Source organism: Neovison vison, chromosome 8, assembly GCF_020171115.1.
Source record: "Neovison vison isolate M4711 chromosome 8, ASM_NN_V1, whole genome shotgun sequence".
Classification (NCBI taxonomy): domain Eukaryota; kingdom Metazoa; phylum Chordata; class Mammalia; order Carnivora; family Mustelidae; genus Neogale; species Neogale vison.
In genome coordinates, this window is record NC_058098.1 from 20,769,857 (window position 1) to 20,777,188 (window position 7,332).

Below are 7,332 nucleotides of genomic sequence, written 5' to 3' on the forward strand. Positions count from 1 at the left end.
ATGCTCCCCTTGACGTGGGGTTGGGTCTCTGTGACCACCTCAGCAGATAGAATGTGGTGGGAGTTAACAGTTCCTCCCCAGTGGGTCAGACAAGGTACTGGAATTGAGGTTAAGATCAGAACTCCCCCCCCCTCCGCTGTCAAACACAGGAAAGCCTACAGCCCAGACCCTTCTGCTTCTCTGTATCCTGTTGTTGATGTTCTTGGGGTTGAGGTTTGTTGAGGTCCCTTGCACACCACCCCCGGTCCCAGCGTGGGTGATCTTGAGGGCAGGGCTGAGGCTTTGGAATCCTGTGATCCCTGCACGTGGGGCAGAAAGAGGCAGGAAACCAGGAGCTGTGAGCTCCTGCTCTGTGCGGGACCCCGAGCTGGTCGTCCACACCTCTCAGCCCTCTAACGCGGGTCTGTCTTGTCTCATTTTAGCTAAAGGATCTGAGGCTCAGGGAGGTGAAATGCTTTTGGTCACAGTCAGCCTGCAGGGATTTGAACCCAGATCTGTGGCTGCCATTCCAAAATGATAGTCCAGGAAGTCTTCTCAGAAGGGATGTGCTGAGCTGAGACCCCCAAAGGTGAGTAGGAGCCAGGCTTTGGAGGAGTCATTCCAGGCTTAGCTGAGAGCAAGGACAAAGCCTGGCAGCAGGCAAGGCTTCCCCCTGAGCCAGGGGCATCTATTTCCCGGACTCAGCCTGTGGAGGTGGGGAGGGTTCCTGGGCTGGGAGCTGGGGACCTGGCTAAGTTCTGCCTGGTGTGTGACCCTCAGCAAATCCACGTTTCCTGTGTGACTCAGTTTGCCTCTGTAAGAGGGAGACAGAGCAAGCGACTCCCGTGCGGATTAGGGGAGGACAGTCTGGAGAGTGGGGACCCCCTGGGGACATGGGTGTCACCCCCAGTCAGCAGTCTGAGGATGTCCCAGACTGGTGGCCGTTGGCAGGGGCGGGAATTCCCAAGCAGTGAACTTTGGACCTTACACCTGCCCAGCCAGCCAGTGTGCCTCATGGCTCCAGGCCAGGCCTCCACCCCCACGGGTGCCCTTTCCTAGCTCCAGGTCCCTGCTGGTGACCCGGGACCCAGCAGAGGCTCCTGGGGGCAGCATTCTGCTTGGAACCCCTGGGTCTTTCTCCTACCAGGCTGTCCATCTGTTTCGAATGACAGCTGCCCCGGTGCTCCTGCCTCCGTCCAGTTCTACAGCAGGGCTCTCCCTTTGAATAAGAACAGTCTTCGTTGTGTTCTGATTACAAAAATGTTGGCAGAAAGAATTTGGAAAATCCCAAATGTAGAAACCGCAGTGCCTAGAATACTGAGCGGCATATAGGAGACCACTGCTGAGGAAGGAAAACAGGAAAGCAGGAAACCGTGTGAGGTTAAGGGCATGGACTCCAAGACCACCTGGCTTGCGTCGAATCCTGACTTGCCCCCTGTGTGACCTTGGGCACTCTGTGACTCAGTTTCCTCATCTGTAGTTGGACTCAGCTAAAGAGTAGTAGGACGGGAAGTCAGAGGTCTGGTGTGGAAGAGAGAGGGAAGAAGGCACTTCTCAGCTTCCTCCTTGCTCTGGATCTCAGTCTGATAGTAGCCATGTCACTCCCCCAAACCCCTCACCCGTGGCTCCAGCCCATCCTGGGCTTGGACTCCAGACTCCTTTCTTGACTGCTTTAAGCCAGAAGCTAGGGATGCTAGTTGCTGGGTCCCTCAGCATCTTCTGCCATTGTCCTTAAGCCTGTCCCCCACCTCTATAAATAGCCCTTTAACTCAAATCCCAAGAACCATCTGAGTGGGACTCCTTCTTCCTGCCTGGAGCCTGGTGAACACAATTAGCACAACGAACTTTTCGTTTGCAGCAGATGTCTTCCTCTTGTGGAAAGCTTTGAAGTCTTTGCCCAAGTCTACACAGGTCTTTTGTGGGAATAGTGGACTACGAAAGACAGTACTAAAAATACACAGCAAGCCATGCTGCGCCATCTGGGGAGTTTCTGGGGGCCACCCAGGAAGGCTTTGTAGAGAGGTAGCATCCTGCAGCGTCCTGAAGGTCACGTCGAAGTTTTGCAGAAGGGAGAGCAGAAGGTAGTCCAGGAGAAAGAAGCAGCGTGGGCAAAAACACAAAGCCATAAAGTAGGAAGGATTAGCAGCAAGGAAGCCCAGGTCCTTGTCTAGGCTTTGCTCCTGGAAGGCTGTGTGACACGGGACAAATCACGCCCCCTCTGATCCTTGCTTTCCTTGCCTGCCCATGCAGACGAAGGCATCAGGCTAAGACAGCATTTCTCGGATCACTCAGGAATCTTGTTTACTTATTTGTAAACTTATTGGGGGGATGTAATTGGGGATATAAATCTAAGATGTACAGTGTGTTGATCTGATATGTTTACAATTTGCAATATGATTAGCGTTCTAGAGTTAGGTGGCCTTCTATCGGGTCGTAAAATTATCATTTTTTGTGTGTGATGGGAACAATTAAGATCAGTCTCGCAGCAACTTTGAAGTTCGTGATGCAGAACCGCTGTCTTTAATCTCATTGCTGTACATTGGGTCTCTAAGACTTATCTACTTGTTCCAAGTTTGTCTCCTTAAATGACATCTCCCCCATTCCCACACCCCAGCCCCTGGTAACAACCGTTCTGCTCCCTGTTTTTATGAGCTTGGCTTTTTTTAGATTCCACAGATAAGTGGTATCACATAGTATTTGTCTTTCTCTGTCTGACTTACTTCCCCTTGAGTGACGCCCTCAAGGTCCGTCCATATTGTTGCCAATGGCAGGCCCTCCTTCTCTCTCACCGTGTGTGTGCGTGTGTGTGTGTGTGCGTGTGTAACATTTGCGTGTGGAGATAAGGGAACCCTTGTGCACTCTTGGTCAGAACATAAACTGGCGCGACTAACCTTTTCTAACTGTGGAAGACAGTACGGAGGATCCGTGAAAAATTAAAAATAGAACTACCTTACTATCCAGCAATCCCATTTCTGGGCATATAGTCAAAGATGAAAATGGGATCTCAAAGAGAACTCCATGTTTCTTGCAGCATTATTCCAGGAGCAAAGACATGGAAACAATCTAATTATCCATCAACAGGTGAATGATAAAAAGTTGTGGTATAGATATACCAGGGGTCCTGTCAACAGCAATTCTGATTCATCAGGTTCCTCTGGGGCCCGAGGCTCTGCATTTCTTTTTCTTTGCTTTTATTTTTTATTATTTTTTAAAAATTTTATTTATTGATTTAACAGAGAGAGAGACACAGTGAGAGAAGGAATACAGCAGAGAGTGGGACAGGGAGAAGCAGGCTCCCATGGAGTAGGGAGTCCCATGCGGGGCTCGATTCCAGGAATGACCTGAGCCAAAGGCAGATGCTTAATGACTGAGCCACCCAGGTACCCCTTATTTTTTATTTATTTTTTAGAAGATTTTATTTATTTATTTGACAGAAAGAGAGATCGCAAGTAGGCAAAGAGGCAGGAAGAGAGAGGGGAAGCAGGCTCCCCACTGAGCAGAGAGCCTGATGTGGGGCTCGATCCCAGGACCCTGAGATCATGACCTGTGCCAAAGGCAGGGGCTTAACCCATTGAGCTACCCAGGCGCCCTATTTTTTGTTTTTTTAAAGTAATCTCTACATGCCAGGTGGGCCTCGAACTCACGACCCCCAGATCAGTTTTGCATGCTCTACGGACTGAGGCGCCCTCGAGATTCTGCATTTCTGACAAGCTCCCAGGTAGTGCCAATCTTGGACCGTGTTTCGAGAACAAGGGGCTGAAACAAGCTCAGATTTCCCTCCAGGCTCAGCGACTCTAGAACTCTGTTCTAGAACAGAGCACCGGCTCTGGCCGAGAGAGACCACTGTTTCCGGACCCACCTCTCTGGATCTCTGTGGGCTAGTCTGGAGCTGAGAGTGTGACATTTCTGGCAGCCCCCTCCCCCAGCCCCTTCCCCGGCAGATCTGTGCGCTCAGATTTACAGAAGAAATAGTACTGTCAGCGATGATCCAGTGTGGTTTGAAAACTGTGTCACCTACTCGTGCGGCTGGATTCACAGTTGCTCACCCCAGGGGAACTCTGAGGAAACAGAGGACGCTCCCATATCTCTCTCTCGACCCTCTCTTGGCTTCTGCGATTGGCAGCATCTAAAATCCCAGCCTTAGCCTCCTCTCGCTGGATCTTGATCAGTTTCGGGGGACCCTAAGGAGCTTCTGTGAAAAGGAAAACGTCTCAGCAAGGAAAGATTCTTTACCCCTTGCCAGAACTCCCTTTATTGGATTCCTTTCCGGGAATTCCAGAGGGCCCTTGCTTTTACAGACGGGGAGACTGAGACTGGGAGAGGGGGAAGGACTGGCCACACCAGGAGTTCCTCACTGAGCCCAGATTTCTGGCCAGCCGGTGGTTGGCTTCTTGGGATTGGGCCTGTGGAAGCAGGCAGGCCCAGATCACACTTTGAAAACCGTGACAGGGTGGCTTTGAGTCACACAGATGTGGATTCAAATCCTAGATCATTTTAAAAAAATCAGTATTTAGGAGCACCTGGGTGGCTCAGTGGGTTAAGGATGCCTTTGGCTCAGGTCATGATCTCAGGGTCCTGGGATTGAGCCCTGCATCTGGGCTCTCTGCTCAGCAGGGAGCCTGCTTCCTGCCTCTCTCTGCCTGCCTCTCTTAGAGTAGCTCAGTCAGCGGAGCCTATTAGCTCAGGTCTTGATCTCAGACTCGTGAGTTCAGGCCCCACATTGGGGTCCATGCTGGGCTCGGAGTCTACTTAAAAAAATTAAAGGAGTGCCTGGGTACCTCCGTAGGTTAAGCATCTGACTCTTGGTTTTGTTGTTTGTTTGTTTTTATCTAATTTCTTTTCAGTGTACCAGAATTCATTGCTTATGTACCACACCCAGTGCTCCATGCAATACATGCCCTCCATAATACCCACCACCAGGCTCTCCCAACCTCCCACCCCCAGCCCCTTCAAAACCCTCAGATTGTTTTTCAGAGTCCATAGCATCTGACTCTTGATTTGAGATCAGGGCGTGATCTCATGGGTTGCGAGATTGACTCCCACATCAGGCTCTGCTCTCAGCTTGGGGGGCGGGATTCTCTCCCTCTGCCCCTCCCCCTGCCCCGCAAGCACTCTCTCAAATGAATAAATAACTTAAAAAAATTTTTTTAAAGAGTTATTTATTGAACACCAACTGTCCGGCAGGCATTGGGAATATAACTGGAAAGCTTGACACAATCCTTACAGTACAGTGGGAAGTGCTGGGTATATTAATAGGAAGAACTTACTTTGATTTCTACTTATCATGTCCTGTACCCCAGGTTTCACATATGTTTGATTCTCTTTACCACTCAGTGAGGTAGGGACTGCTGTGACCTCCCTTTGCAGGTAGGAAAGTGGAAGGTCAGCTAATTGCCTAGGGTCACACAGCTTGTAAATTGCAGGGTTGGGATCTGAAACCATCGTGTCTGGGACCACGGCTCATGCTCTTAACCACCATTGTACCACTAATTCCTCTCCAAAACCTCATGCCAAAGAGGAGGGCAAGGTTTTATCTGTACTTTTCAGAGAAAGATCAGAGAGGTTAAGAAATACTTGGAAAGCTGTGCAGCCCACGAGGGGCTGGGTTGACCTTTGAAATCAGGCTCTGAGCTCAGTGACTTTGGGTGGGCTCCTCCCCCCAACTGTCGACCTTTGGAAGTGGCCGTGAGGATTAAATGAAATCATAAGTGAGAAGACATTGGCACAGTGGGATGAGGCAAAATGGAGAATGTAGTGTTTAGTCTCCCCGGGACCTGCCTCCTGTTCTCTCCCCCAGGAGGGGACACCTCCTGCATATTTAACAAGTTAGCCTTTCCAAGAGGAACCCCCAGAGGCCATGACTAACCCAGAAAGGAAGATGTTTGCATGGTGAGCTTTTAGGCAGACTGGAATGGCGATTTAAACAAAATTTTTATGGGCATATTTTTCAACATACCATCATGTTCACCACTCAAGTGCATGGTTCAGTGGTTTGCTGAGATTTGTGTCAGCATCACCATGAGCTAATTTTAGAGCTCTTTTCTACACCCCCCAAAAGAAAGCCCATACACTTTAGCAATCATTTGGAGCTGACGATGCTTAGCCTGGAAGATGAAGTCGCTCAGACTGGTTTTGTCGGAAGCGTGGCAGGTCATTGGAGCATGGTGGGGGATTCCCCCCAAATCATACCTCAAACAACTGCCCATTTTCTCCCATCAGAAAGCTGTCTATGGGGCACAGTGGCTTCTATTCTCTAGTCTTTAGGTCCAAGAAATAATGACATTTTTTTTTCCTGTGGAGAGTAGGGCAGGGACTTCCTGAGGGTTTGGAAAGTAGCAGGTCATTGTGGGCGGGGCCAACGACCGCAAAGAGGATGGTGGAGAAGGAAGTGAGGGTGGGGAAAGGCAGGGCAGAGTCCCACACTCAGCAGCCAGGCTCCCCTCGCCCACCAGATGGATCTTTCAGAATTGTGACTGGGATCGTGTTGTGTTCCTCCTTGAAACTCTCCAATGGCTTCCCTTATTTTTTTGGAGGAAAATCCAGAGTCCTTAGTAGTCTGAAGGCCTCCCAGCTTCATCCCACGCTGTGTTTCCACTCATGCTCTTCCTTCCAGCCTCACAGGCTGCTTTTCTGTCCCTACTTTGCCTCCATCAGCTTTGGGCACACACAAAAATGTGCACTCCTGGTAGAACAACTTAAAGAAAAGATTTTGTTCTCTCTGCCTGATGTCTTTTTATAGCATACAACCTATGCAACTGAACCCAGCAGTCCTGCCTTAAATAGGCCAAGCTGCCAACAGGCAAGATGTTGACATCTAGGAGGAGTGGGAAGACTCCACGGGGGGTTGGAGGGCGTCTCTGAGGGTGGGAATCCCAGCTCTGCTACGGGCCTGCTCTGTGGTCTAGGGAGAGTGATTCCATCTAAAAGGTATGAGTGACCCCCACCTTGGAGGATGGAGAGTGCCGTGAAGATATAATGAAATCATTGTTGTGCTGGGCCTGATGGATGCCCCAGAATCCCTACTTCTATTTAACAGAGAATCAATGATGTCAGCAGCACATACACATTTTTCCATAAAAACACAAATTTTTGAACGTCTTTTATCTGCTTCTCCTCACTACAAATGCTCCTCCATTTTTACTAAGCACGCTGGATGAAGTCTGAATGACAGCAGACTCCTAATTTGTGTCCATCCCCCTCCACTCTTACCCCTCCAGTGCCTTCAGGAGTCACAAAACATGTTTAAAACCAAATCTGGCCATGTCACCCCACACCCCACTGCCTGCTTCAAATTCCTCATCATTCTGTTCTCGGACCAAACGTCAACAGTGAAAGAGCCTTCCAGGTCTGCTC